Here is a 15199-nt window from a genome sequence, read left to right as displayed (position 1 = left end):
CCTTTTCATAGGAGAAAATGTCCAGAAAAATGAGCATGTGATTACTAAGTTATCTGGTAAAAATACTTTCAATAATTACAAATCATCTTGCTTGCAGAAATAAAAGAGGAAAGTAGAAACAAGATGACTCTGGATTAAGACAGTAAACAGGGATTTAAATTTTTCAAATAGAAAAGAAAACTTCAAAGAGATTCAGTCTAGATAAAAGAGCCTGTAGGAGGATCCTCCTCAATTTTTATGATGCTCTTGGAAAAACAGAAAAATTGCCCCAAAACATACAGAATAATTCAGAAAGAGTTTTCAGAAAGAAAAAAATAGCAGGTCCCTACAGCAGATAGGTACAGGAAGCAGATTGCCATCAGCCTTTTAATAAGGTGTTGACATAAGAAATCTGGTTTGTCTTAGAATCAAAGCCTTCAGAACACATATCCATTGCATTTTAAAACCAGCCAAAGCCCTCCCAGTTGCTTTTGCCCCAACCGTTAATTTTAGGAGCCCTTGATCTTTCCTCTGCAGCTTTCCAGCCACACTGGTTCTCATGAAAGAACGTGATCCCCGTGGCTGTAGAGGGATTGCAGTAATTCATTCTCACAGTTCATGTTGAGTTTTAAAAATTGCTTTCAGAGGTGTCAGGGAATAGAGGAGGAAAGGGGGAAAACAAGGGTTATAAAAAAGCCTGTGTTGAAATATTTCAGAAGTGCAGCAAGGCAGAATTCGCTCAAAATTCATTGGCACTTCCAGGAGTCTTACCTAGACCAGTGTGCACAGGAGTAAAATTAGGAAAATGGTTCTTACGTGATTTACAAATAATATTTTTTTTGTTTCTTTAAAAGTGTGTGTGTATTTGTGTGTGTATGTGCGTGTGTGTTCATATCTGTACATTATGCATGCATCTGTATGTGTATAAAGACAAGAGATTAACTTTATGTGTCAGGATGCTGTTCACTTTTTTGTTTTGTTTTTTGTTTTTTGTTTTGTTTTGCTTTGTTGTTGTTTGCTTGCTTGCTTTTGGGTTTTGGTTTTTGAGAGAGGGTTGCTTCGGAGACTGAGATTCACCATGTAGACTAGGCTAGCTGATCAGTGAGGTCTCTGCCTCAGCACTGGGATTACAAGTGCATGCTACTGTCAATTTGCCTGGCTTCTATTTAAAGTGGGTTCCAGAATTAAATCCCAGGTCCTCGTGTATCTGGGGCAAGCTCTTTACTGATTGAGTCTTCTCTCCAACTCCTTTCCCTAAAACTCTAGCTCAGTTTCTAGGAATAATATGGAATACACTAAGCTATTTACATGTCCAAACCTACTTGACAATAGAATGCAATTCAATGTGCAGTAACTCCATACACCCCCTCTTGCAACCTATGAAGTATCCATCATAGGTGTGATGATAAACATAAGTAAAGGTAAGAGAAGTCATCATGACCTTCTTGTGTCCAGAGCTTTGAATGAACACATTATAGACATTCCCTTCATGCACTTCCTGTGTCCAAAGCTTTGAGTGAACACATTATAGACATTACCTTCTTTAGTTCTTACAAGGCTGTAAGATCTTCCAAGCCAATGGTCAAGTATTGGGCTCTATGGAGTACAGCTAACAAGCGACTGAAGCCAGAAGCCAAAGCCTGTGTGCTCTTCAGAATATTGGGTCTCTAATGACCTTGTGAAGAGAGGCTTCTTTAGAGAGTGTGAAATGTGCAAATGCTTCCTAGAATCCCTTCCTGAGAACACTTAGCAAATGGTAGTGTCAGAAGTACTAGTGCCTGTACTCCAGGTTTGGTATTCATCAGATAATGCCTCTCCATAGGGAATTATTTGAAATACATTGATATATGGGGAGAGAGTCCTCCAAGAGCAAAGCTTCCATGAGGGGTTACTATGGATGAGTTGCAAAGAAGGATCAAAATGGAGAGAAGGGCTCTGATTTTCTAGTGATAGAATATTCAATGTGATTAAAAAGCATTCTGATACCCCCACTGGTAAAAATATGTAAAGGCTGTAGGGATTCTGGAGGACTCAGAGAGCCTTCCAAATGGTCCAAATCAGTTCCTATGAACCAAAGATATTGTTATTGTAAATTTTCCTGGAGCAGTCATATATATGTCCCTTATGTGCTATCTACTGTGTTCTGTACAATCTGGAGACCAGTCTATGATAGCCATATTTTCAGTTTTGAACAAATGAGTTTATATATCATAGAGTAGGCGAGAGTGGTGGAGGGATGGACATCACAGACTGAGAGCAAGATGTCATCCGATCGGAAACTTAAAGTCTTCCACCAGAAATAAACAGGGAAAGTCCTTTGAGGCAATCAGCTGGAGTTTCAGATCAAGAGAGACTTCTAAGTGAAATATTACAAAGCAGCAGATAAGCATCATGAAGTTGGGTGTTCAGAACATCTAGCAGAAGCCAACTGGACAAAGCGAAGCAGGTAGTGGAGTTCCTGTTGTGCTTTCTCTAAATGGCTGAGCTTTCCACTGTGGCACTTCCAGCTACCCTTTCCCATTACAAAACTTCTGTGCCATGGGATGGACTATAGTAATGTCTGTTGCAAACGGCTGATCGTCTAAGAACACAATATTGCTATTCTTGGGTTGTTTCACCATTTTCTTTCTCCCTGACACAAAGATAAGGTGCCAGCTCATCTTTAGAAAAGGGCTATGGAAGACACATTGAGACAAACATGTTTGGGTCTGAGATGCAGGGTGGGGAAATCCCACAACTTCCCAGTAATCTCAAAGAAGCCATATATATATATATATATATATATATATATATATATATATATATATATATATATATACATATGTATATGTGTATATATGGCATGTATTTATATATATAAGTATGCATATGTATACATACATACATATATGTGTGTATATATATGGCATATATTTATATATATTATATATTTCATGTGGCTCCATACAGGATGGTACATTAGCAGAAATTAAATAGTTGCAAGAGGTCTGCAAAACCTAAAATTCTATCTGATCTATTACAGCACAAAGTAGCTTGGTCCTACCCTAAAGGAACTGTGACTGTGTCATAGAGGAAATGCTTGTAACTTTGTATACAAGCTATGACCTGCTGCAGAAAATGAGATTTCCTGAAGGAAGAATTTTAAAAATCTCTGAGCTCCAGAGATCATGCAGTCTCAGTATGTCTGGTCTAGAGTAAGAGAGCTAGAGAAAAGACACTTGCCCCAAGTGTGGAATTGTTGAGGGCATTGTTGTCAATTGGGGTATCCAATAATTGATAATGAGAAAGCAACAACTCTCATAATGATTTAACAGTGAAGATCAAAAAGCAAATGTTCTGTGAATGTGTAATACGAAGAACATTCCAGAGAGAAGTGACTGGTGCATATTAGCAATGGTGGCCAAAGAACTGGAGACAAAGTGCAGGTGGCCTGGATTAAGAGCAAGCTCTTGTAATCTAGTAAAGAGAACAGATCATGGCTGATATCCATCCTAAGGGGAGGGGTGCAGCAGCTCTCTCAAGCATTTTGTAGGTTGCATCATGCACATTATAGCTCTTGGTACTCAGTACTAACCCTTTACTTTAACTGGTTATATATCTTTATCCCACTGCTATACATTTTTCCTCATTTATGATATGGGGAAAATAAAGAATACTATGTATAACTCATCACTTAAGGCTATAGAGCAATTCTATTAAGAAAATTGAACGATTATATAAACTATACTGTATAAGTGTGTGAGACTGGTTTGGGCATTTAACTGAGTTATTATAAACTGAACTCTGTTTGAAGATGCCCAAACAGGGTAAAAATTGAGAAATGTTGGCCATCATTGCCAGCCACAGTTTTGCTGTCCTCATAGAGATTAAGATCCCTTGAACATACCATTGCTTGGAGAATTTGAGCCGATAGTTGAATTTGTGACTGCAGTGATCAAGCCTTTTGGGCCTAAGTCAAGTATCTCGGTGCAAATCTGTAATCCAAACACTTTAGAGGTGAAGGACCATAGGAAGGTCTCAAGTTCAAAGCCAGTCTGTGCTATGTAGGAAGGCATTGTTTACAAAATATTTGGAATTTCAGGAAGGAAACACACCAGGTCATCAGCATTCTCTAATGAAGAATAGCACACAAAGCTTCACTCTCACTGAATGGAATATGTATTCTTCGTATAGTTCTCAGTAGCTTTGCTTCTGAGTTAGCCAAGTGCAATCCCTGTGGGTCCAGTGAGGTCCCAAGGTAACTGGCTACAAAGAATAACAGCTGAACATTCAGAGTTTCTCATTGTACTGCCATGTCTATAACCCACCAAGCTGCTGACTCTAGCCAATCTTTCTTCTCCTTGTTCCCAGGAAAGAGAATGGATATTTTAACATCAGTACCTTCAACCCATCCTTTGATCCACCCTTTTGTACTACCCCCTCAAATGCTATTATATAAATTTACAAGATGTATCTGATTTTTGCAGAATCGAATTCTAATGCTACAGCTTACAAACACTCCATTTTTGGAGAGGACCTGAGTTATACCCCCAATCTCTGAGAGCATTTCCCAGGCAAGAACAAAAGCATGGATATGATATTATCTCTCCACCCTGAGGAAATGCTGGTGCAGGTCTCCTGGGCTTCCTTTGTTGAGTGGAAATGTCACTCTGCTGTTCTTATCAGTGGATTGCTTATTTCTCACGTTTTTGCTTGACTCCTTTTACCCTGGGTGCTGTTAATCCCTTTTCTATTTTCCACCAGTCAGTGGATTTTCCTGTGCAAAAGAGCAACTCCATTCTGTATTCACTGGTTATCATGTGAAGCTGCATCATCCTGTAGAAGAAAGGACAGGCACGGTGATGACTACAAGCAAGCAGAAGATGCAGAACAGGGGCTGGCAGGTCTTTGATGAACTTTCATCTTCCAGACCTTTTTGCTTAGACCAGATATTGTATCTGTCTCAGACTGCTCACTCTTTTCTAACACACCGTGACTTCTGCCTTGATGCCATCTGCCTTGATGCCAATTCTGTGGGAATTTCAACAGGGAGCATGCAAGGTTCCTCTAGAGGTTGTCAGTTGGTCTGGTCCAAAGCAGCAGTGCCTTCTCCTCCCTGGATACTGACTGTCAGCAAAGGCTGATATTATACAGGCTATGTATGCCACCAACCTTCCTTAGTCAGCAGGAGCTAGAGTTTCCTTTTTTATGTTGAAGACTGTGAAGGAACCTGGAGCAGCTTGTCAATTATGCAGTTGGTGATGGAGAGCATAAGTCCCATGCTGAAGAGAGTTTCACCTCCCCATCTCACTTTACATGTCTTTGATAGAGAGATCACAAAAGGGCCCCCTTCTAAGATATTAATAAATCAAATAAAAATAATAACAGTAATAGTGGTCACAGTGCTTGGGAGCTGAAGACCCTACCTACAGCTGCCCTCTCTCTATCTAGATGCTGTGAGACAAGGCCCAGTCCTAGCTCAGGTCTGGGGAGAACTTCAGTTCCTTGCTATTCCATTTGATCTAACCAGTTTGGTGAGATGAGAATTAATTGATACTAAAGAGTCAGTGTGGATTTACACATAGTTTTGTTCTCTGCAGTGCCTTGAGGCAGCTCTGGTACAAAAGCCACCATGGAGTAGAAAGGCCATTTAGGAGAAAGACTTGCTTCTGGAGTTAACTTCTACAAATTTATGAGTTAAATCAGAGGTCTCCAAACCTTCTAAAGCTAAGAGGCCCCTTTGTGTGATAGCAGACTCTGGCCACATGAAACTTTCTATTTAGTTAGCACTTGTTTCAAACACCTCTATAGATATGTATGTCCTAATAATGCATAAGCCACCAAAATTACCACATATAGCAAAAAGTCATAAAGTATACCACACTTTACACAATATTTGTTATTATAAAAATAACTAATATAAATAATATAGTATTGAATAATGTAATATAAAAATAATATAAATGGTGTTGTACAACTTCTAAAATATGAGAAAGACAGTAGTCCTGACATGGTTCACTTTTTAAACATTTTATTATATTTATTTATGTATTTATATATGTATGCCACAGTGTGGATGTAGAAGTCTGACAGTAATAGCTGGAGTCAGTTTTGTCTTCTCAACATTGGCCCCATGGAATGAACTCAGGTTATTAGGCTTGGTGGCAAGCTCCCTGGCCCTTCAGCTATCTCACTACTCCTGACTTAAAAAAAAAAACACCATAATTATTGAAAATCCCATTCTATAAATGTATGAGATAACCCAAAATTCATAGCAAAAAAGTACAGATGATAATGCACTTTGAAAACAACATAGCAGCTCAATGTCTAAAATTTATTTAGGGATAAGACATTGATTGTCCGAGTCATTTTAAAGTCTGCTGAATGAACCCAGGTTCTCAAATTGCACACCAGTGCCTAGACACAGTATGAGAACCATGGATTGGAATCAGACCACCTTCTTTTCTCCTTCTGGCATGTCTAGGAGGCCAATGTTGTATGTAGCACTTGTGATGATGAGAGCCCAGAGTGAAACTGTTGTGTACAGAGGACACCATCTCTCAACCATTACTGTGCATTAGAATAGCATCTTACTGTGCACAAGAATAACAGTGCTTTTTAAAAGCATACACAAGCGGTCCTGTATCCCAGCAATTATGACTCAGTAGAGTAAGGAAGTACCTGTAGAGTCTGTAGTTTTCCTGTTACTAAGAGTTCTGTATGTAGGTGGTCTGAAGGCTACATTTGGAGAAAGACTGCTGCTGGTAATATAACATTTATTTGCTTGGTGTGCATTAGAGAACACCAGCAATTTAGGAAAGAGAGTTAACTTGTGGCATTTTGTTCTGAATGGATAATAAAAAAAAAAAACCTTGAAAGGACCCTGGTGGCTGGCTCAGTAAGGTCCTCTTATTGGATTCCCTAGATAATCAATCTATAGATTCTGACCCGCCCCTAGGAAGGCTACCAAAAGCTCTCTGTTAAAGCGACTAACCTATAGGAAATTTGATCTTTTAGAAAAAGAAAGCTTTGAAAGGAAGAAAGATGCCTCATGAGTGAAGAATCTACGATTACATCCTAGAGGGTGCTCTGTATAAAGGGAAATTATGGTTATTAAATTCTCAGCTGATTATGGGGTAACAGCATCTCACACAGAAAAGGCCAGATTGGGTCTTTGTGATGTGTAACTTACTAAGCATGAGGGGAGCACGCTGTGTCTCTTGAAGAATATTTGCCTACAGCATAATACCAATAATGGAAATAATATCAGATCATATAAAGTTGAGGCTTTTATTCTCCACAGAGCTGAGAAATGATGAGAGGGGCACTCTGGGAATTTTCCCTGTAGATTAAATATTTGAATCATGACTGTCGGAGACAATCGCATTCAGTTTGAAAATTACTTTGCTATCTCAAGCATGCTGAGAAGAAAAGGGACTTTCGATATCACAATTAAGACATGAAAATTTTATTTTCTGTGGGATTTGTATAGTTAAGAAAAGAGAAAAATATTTGAATGGTACTTAATGTTTTAGCTAAATTTAACTAGCCCATTTTCTGGCACCCATACAAGATAAACAAGTTCACAGAGTTTGTGGGCTGATTAAAGATACTCTACTCAAGCTCTCATCCACCCTGAATAGAATCAGATGGCAAAGTGGAAAAAGAGCTAACTGGAAGAACATTTTTATTGTTAATAGAAGTAGCAAATACTGCATTTTCTAGCACCTACTTTTGTTTGCATCCAAACTGGCTTAGACTTCACATTCTGCTGAGACTTAAGGAGGCCATTGTGGGCAAGAGGTAGCATTTGTTCTGTGGATTCATTCCTGTACTCACTGCTTTTCTGTTGCCATGATAAAAATACCAGGACCAAAAGTAACTTCCACAAGAAAGAATTTATTTTGACTTTCTGTTCCAGAGGGTAAGTCCATAGTGGTGGGGAAGGCATGGCCTGGCATCAGGAGTGGGGAGCTATCTGATCACATTCCACTCACACACAGGAAGCAGAGATGGAATAAGTGGGGTGAGGGTACAGACTCTCAAAGCTTGCCCCGTAGTGATGTTCTTTTTTTAGTGGGGCTCCACCCCCTGAAAGGTTCCATAACCTCCTCAAAGGGATTAACCCTACAGGGAAATTCTGCATTCCGTACAATGCAATTGCCTTATCTTATCTTTCCCCGGGGCTAGTGTTGATTTCCTATGGATGCCACCAGGCTGCTCAAAAGGGGTTCGAAACATTCCATGAATCCATAGGTCAGCTAGCTAGCTCAGTTGGACTTAGGGGAAGGTGGTAAGCATCTAGTGATTGAAAGGTAGATAGATGGATGGATGTACAGACAGATGGGTGGGTGAATAAATAGATATATAAGATCCCCGTCTCAAAATATGGCCTCTTTCAAATAACAGTTCACTAAACCACTAGTTCCCAAGCCCCCTTATGCTCAAGTCCCTTTCAAGTTGAGCCATCAATCCACACTCCTTCAGTCATCCCTGTTCAAGCTCCTGCTAAGGGCAATCACTGGCGCTTCTTGTTCTTTCTGCCTAGTATCTCTACTTCCATGACTTCCCCTCATCTAGCAGACCCAGGCAGAAGCTGGCTGCTTCGCGACTTCCACCCACCAGTATTTCCTCCATCAGTTAGTGCCACTTCTTCCAAGGCATCTCTGACCGCAGCTCCTGCATCGTCCAGAGGCCCTGTTTTTCTTTTATCTTGACTGAGATAAAAACCTTAGTGCTTACTCCTCTCCTTCTCCAAAGAATTGGTCCTTAGCTATGGAACTGACTCCTCGACAGCTCTACATTTGTCTAGGTGCTTTTGACTTTTGTTCTTAACTCACTTAATCCCTGTAGGGTTTCAGACCCTAAAACAAACAGGTGCATATTTTACATTTTACCAAGCAGACCTGGTCTCCAGGTTTTCCCAGCATTCCTCAGTAGAAACCTGGCATACCCGACCCCCAACCCTGTACTTTCTGGCCCAGGGGCTGGGCTGCCCTTCCTCCCAGAGGCACTTGGTTATATAATCTAGACATTTTGGTTTCATGCTTCCCTCCCCCTCCCCACCTTTTGTTGTCTCTTTCTCTTCCCTCTTTCCTCTGTTTCTCTTACCATGGTGGCTTCCCTGGCCTCCTTCCTTGGGGACAGTGAACTTGGTGACCTGAGTTTATATATATATTTTAATCTGGCTTGAATTGGATCATTTTACCCTTCCCCACAAAGCATTAAAAATGCCTTTTAATTAAAGAGCATTCTTTATGCACAAATTTCTTGTTTGTCTTACAGAATATTTCATCTTTGGAGAGTAAAAGAGCCTTAAGTTTGTCTTTCTCTCTAAAATTTGGTTGATGCTCCCTGTCTCTAATATCTCAGAGGTCCATTTACTTATAACTACATTTTCTGTGGCAAAATGTTAGGAGAGTGATAGAATAGCTTTAGTGAGACACATAATCAAATCCTACTGTACTTTGAGGAAAAAAAAACATATATCTCTTTTAATGCTACGTTTAGAATCTCGTGCCCTTTCTATGACAGAAACAACAGTGTAGAGGCCCAAGCAATGGCTCAGCAATTAAGAGCTGGCTGTTCTTCTAAGGGCCCAGGTTCAATTCCCAGCATCCATTATGTGAGTTTACAGCTGTCTATAATTCCAGTGCTGCAGAATCTGACATCTTCACATAGACATACATGCAGGCAATGTATGTAAAATTAAAAAGCAAAGCCACTGACCCTGAAAGACTCTGGAGAGCCTTAGCTTACCAGAGACCTCCTGAATGAACAACACGGAGCCAGGAATCAGGAATTGATGCAAAAAGCAAGAGGAATTTATTGTTCCAACGTGTAGAGGTCGTCCTACACCCCAAGGAAAAGTGGCAACCCTGCCACTTGTTCAGTGAGCTTATATACAGTTTTCAGAGCAGCAGTCATTAGGCACAATGTGATTGGCAGAAGGCAGAACATGTTTACATGTTCTGGGCCTCCCCCACCCTCAGGTAGCTGATGGTCTGTTCCCCACCCACCCTCTACAGTCTGAGGAATGTTAATTAATTAGCTCTCCCTTCCAGAGGGGTTCTCTTCCAGGAGAGGAGGGGTCAGCTGGAATTTTCCAAAGTTCTGAAACTGACCTCTTCGACCCCACATCCCAATACCTATGTCCTAAAGAACTGTGTCTCAACATGAGTGTTAGTGGGGACAAATCATATTTAAACCAGAGCACAGCAGTAACTTCAATCTTCCACACAGCCTGGCTGTTAGCCCAGATAAGCCTGTCTGGACTCAGGCAAACCCCCGACAAATCACCAGACCCTAGTCAGTGAGGTTTGCAATCATTTGTTATACAACAGTTAATGTACCAATAAATGACTAATGCAATTTGCAAACATCAGGTAGGCCTTCAACAGGTGTAAAACATTTTTTCCCCCACAATAATTTAGAAAAAAAAATCTCTCTCTCTCTTTTTTTTTTTAAAAAAAAAAATTAAAGGCTGGGCTTTGTATATCTCAGACTGGCCTCAAACTCATATGTAGTTGAAGATGTTCTAAAACTTCTGATCCTCCTGCTTCTGCTTCCCAAATGCTGGGATTACAGTCAAGCACCAGCATGCTCAATTTATGCAGTGTTGGGGATCAAGCTTCATGTAGCTAGGCAAGTTCTGTGCCAACTGATCTACATTGCAAGCCCTCCTAGTTAATCCTGCATATGTGTTTAGAATCAGAAACAATTTTTTGAATCCTGACTTAATTATTTTAAATCCCTCTAACCTTGGATTAAAAAAAAATAAGCAGGAATCCTTATTTTACAAGCTTTTGGCACAGGTAACACACAATGCTATATAATCGGGGGCTTGACCTAGAATTTGGAACATAATAGATAAAAGATTACAGAGATAAAAGACAAAGCTAGGTGTATGTGTGTGTGTGTGTGTGTGTGTGTGTGTGTGTGAGAGAGAGAGAGAGAGAGAGAGAGAGAGAGAGAGAGAGAGGGAGAGAGAGAGAGAGAGAGAGAGAGAGAGAGAATGTGGTGACCATCAGGATCACTTATTCTTATATTTAGCTGGCATTTTTGACCACTTACTGTTCACAGAATCACTAGCACTAACTGAAAACTGGTAGAAAACAAGGAAGAATCTTTTTGGTTGAGTGTCAGAAATCACTAAAGAGCAAAGCCACCTGCAAGACCACTTATTCAATATTGAAGGGTAGCTCACAGCTCAAGGCAATTGCTTTGGAATTAAACACAAGTTTGGCACAAAGACTTATTTTTTTGAGTGTCGAAAAGCACTGACCATATCAAAAAGGCTCGGTTAGATGTGATGGATGAGTTCCATTATTTAAGTAAAAATTAAGGCCTGGTCTCATCCAAGTGTTGTTAACAACAGTCACAAAAGATCCATACCAGGTAGCCCAGAACTCACCAGGGAGAAGAGTTTTTTCAATGTAAGCTTGTACAGCAAAAACAAATACCCACATCATTAAATAAGCTCCAAGCCAGAAGAACTTTAAGCATTGCACTTGGACAGGAGCTAATCTCATCTGACAGAAACCCTGTAAGTGATTAGGAACCTCCACCAAGTGAGCTTCAGTGAATTAATGACACTGCTTGTGGACTCGTCTCAGGCATACCGTGCTGATCTTTTGTTTTTTGTTTTTTCCTATAAAATAGAAAGGGGGGAAAAAAGGAAAGAAATGCAAAGCTTAGGAGAATGTGAGCTTCACACCAGCAGAAAAGTCCAGAAGTGACAGCCTGCTCACCACTCTGACTTTCAGACACAGATTTCTTATTTCTTTTCAAATACAATATGTAAATGCTTGACAAGGAGGGGAGGTGGGTCTTAAATCTTTAAGATATACATACACACAGCACACAGGAACAACATGAAACAAACATAAGAAATGCACAAGAAATTCTGTGGTGTGTGTGTGTGTGTGTGTGTGTGTGTGTGTGTGTGTGTGGTGTGCGTTCAAGCAGAGGCCAGAAGTCAATTACAAATGATTCCTTCACACTCAACCTGGCTGTTGAGACAGGATTTCTGACTGGGACATGCATTCAGTCAGGTTAGCATGCAGTGAACTTCAGGGGATCTGTCTCAGCTCTCCCAGTGCCATGTTACAGATGTGCAGTGTGCACCATCATATTCAGTGTTGAGATGTACTATTGTTTGAAAACTTTATACACATGATGAACATGTTTTGATCAAATCCACTCCCAGTTCCTCACCTCTAATACCTCCCTTATCCCATCTTAGCAAATTTCCCTCCCTTCTTAATGTGCTCTCTGCCTCTGCCTTCCCCCTCCCTGCTCCCCCTCTTTGTGCTTTTCACCTATTTAGTACTTCCTATATATTTGTGTCTGCAAGACTATCTATTGGAGTATGCATAGCCATCAGTTGCTAATAGCTTCTTAGCTGCAGGTGGGACTTCACTAGATACACACCCTTAATGCAACCTTGGAATTTTGTCTGTCCTGATCCATTGCAGTCACAGATGGTGTGATCTCATCTGTGCAATGGTCCTCTTACATCCATTAAATACTGTTTCACTGCAGATACGCACTACTTCTGACTCTTAAAGTTCATTTTCTCCCTTCTTTCATGATGATCCCTGAGCCATGGTGTGTGTGTGTGTGTGTGTGTGTGTGTGTGTGTGTGTGTGTGTGTGGTGGAGGAGGAGGGAGGGGAAAAAGGAGGGGGTATATGCCAAAAGCTTTCATAGTGCTGGAATATTCTGTTTATAATAATAGGAGAAAATATTCAATAATCTCACCCAGCTGTGGACTCCATGAGCTACAATAATCTCTAGTCTGGCAAGAATATGTTCACAGGTACAATGGTGTCACAAATGTCAAGGAAACAACTAACTACTTTCAGATTGGATATGAAGCCTGCTGCAAAGATGATATTCATGTCTTATATTGTTAACTAAGCTAAGAACCTGCAACTGGTTAGGTCACAAGTCCCCATGGAGAACCTAATACTATCATCCAGCTTTTATTTCTGTGGAGACTGGGGATCCAAACATGGGTTACTATGATTGTGAGAGGAATTTCAATACTGCACCATCTCTCCAGCCCAGACACAAGAAAACCTTGGGGAGCTTTGGATATTTTCATTCTCTTGATAACTTGAAAAATATGCATATGTCTAAAAAATCATATACATTAACAGTGCAGGTATACTATAATGTGGTTTTATTGTATAACAAAAATATTTCATTAAGGCTGTGGAATAGAACAATATTTGAACTAATCTAAACTGTCAAACATTACAAGACATATTATCAAATGAATAACTTGTTTAAAAAGAACCAACCATCTTGCCTAGCTTTCTAGTCCTGAGTTAGTAGAAAGTGATACACATTGATGAATGGCCAAAGATGTGGGTTTTTTTTCATAAATATATTTGATATTACAAAGAGTAGGAATGTTTATATGTGTTCAGATTTCTGGATTTTCTTTAAAAATTGATCAGCTAGTGTAATTCTGTATGATAGATGTGCTATAGAGCTGGGAAATGACAGGGAAGTAGGTACAATCCTGAACATATGAAAATGAGTAACCAGTTCCATAGTAACCAGGGTGCCACAGCAAACAGTTGGAGACACTGCTCATTCCAGTAGCATTAAAATCCTCATGGCCAACATTTAAGGAAGGGATACCATAAGCTGGGATCCCAACTAGCTCCTTTACCTCTGTTATCTTAGTCTTCAAAGTACAAACTGGATGTTAATATTTGTTTAGCATAAGCTTTGAGAGCCAATGTTAAGAGAGAATGGTCTATCTAAGGCCATGCAGCTGGCAGAAGGTGGTGATGGGCTTCAAGCCCAGGATGGCCTGGCTCCAGATCCTCCCAACCATGGTGATCTACTGCTCTCCCAACTCGGTATATTAAGAAGAAATAGAAATACTGACAAATGCCGAAAGTCATGGTTAGGATTCAGGAATTACAATGAAAGTTTACAAATCAAAGCTTGGCAAAGCAAGTAAGCAATATTTGCCTTAAATGAATCTTCCACGTGGCCAGCAGTAGCAGGGGATCTCTTCCTTTCTAAGGACACTTTTGTTTCAGCGAATGGGCAAATTGACATTCATTCTAGGGACTGATATATTAGTCATTTATCCATCAATTTTTAGGATCAATGGAAATTATTAAAGCTAATGGGCTCAATCACACACAAAATTACACACACACAGACACACACACACACACACACACACACACACTCCAATACTGTTATGTGTATGAAATGTATGTCTTACATTTTATAGCATATTTCCTGATTTAAAAAAAAATTAGTTACAATAAAGCCATAAACCATTGGAAAAGCCTGGAAATCTCAGTCATTTAGATATTCAAATCAGTTCCAATTCATGTCTTTAAAAGTTAAAACAGGTGAAAAAGTCATCATAAGACCAGGTATGGAAAATTTGATTTCTGGATAATTTGGTCTTTGCCATTTCCTGGGGTTCAAAATGGGCAAGCCATGAAAATGTTCAGAGTACACACTTGGATAACTGGGCACTCCCAGATCTGAAAAACAATGTGCTTATTGTTATTATTCTTACTTTTTTTTATTTCCCTTACTCAGAATCTAAATTTTAAAAGCTAGTAATAAATTCAGCAGCTCTGATCAATAATCCCCAAACTCTATCAATCTGAAAGTATTACTAGCTTATCCTCTGAAGAGAAAGGAAAACTCTTACAAACTCTCTGCTAAATTAAGGTATGTACTTGAAACCTTCATGTAAACATATTCCTTTTCTGAAATGTGAAGGACTAACAGTAGCATTCAGAATTCTCAGGCTCTGTTCCTATGTAGACAAGTTACTAAGACTTATGAGCACAGCAGCAGGGTCGGTTCAGATAAACTGAAGGGCTGAGGCCAGAGTAGTCTTTTTTTTTTTTTTTTACATTTTGGAATGCTTTTAAAATTTTATGATATTTGCATGTACATAATGAGATCCCTTGTGAGGATATGAGCCAAGTCAAAGGGAAAACACATTTATGTTTCATATGTACCAAATACACATAGCTCAAAGCTAATTTAAAATAACATTTTAAAAGATCTTGGGCAGGAAGCAGGGGTTGGTGTGGAATTTTCCACTTGTGACATGTAAAAGTTCAAAAGGCTCCTGGTTTGGGAGCATAATGGGTTTGGGGTTTTTGTATTTAAGAGTCCTAATTTGGGCCAGGCGGTGGTGGCGCACGCCTTTAATCCCAGCACTTGGGAGGCAGAGGCAGGTGGAT

At 39.8% G+C, this 15199-nt stretch overlaps 1 protein-coding gene across 3 annotated transcripts in view; it reads right to left on the bottom strand.

The window, feature by feature from the left end:
* Tafa1 (TAFA chemokine like family member 1) overlaps positions 1-15199 on the bottom strand; it is a 510281-nt gene that overhangs the window by 176977 nt on the left and 318105 nt on the right. The window lies entirely within an intron of this gene.

Source organism: Mastomys coucha, unplaced genomic scaffold, assembly GCF_008632895.1.
Source record: "Mastomys coucha isolate ucsf_1 unplaced genomic scaffold, UCSF_Mcou_1 pScaffold20, whole genome shotgun sequence".
NCBI classification, from domain to species: Eukaryota; Metazoa; Chordata; class Mammalia; order Rodentia; family Muridae; genus Mastomys; species Mastomys coucha.
Note: the sequence above shows the minus strand (reverse complement) of the source record. Positions and strands in the feature narration are given on the sequence as shown.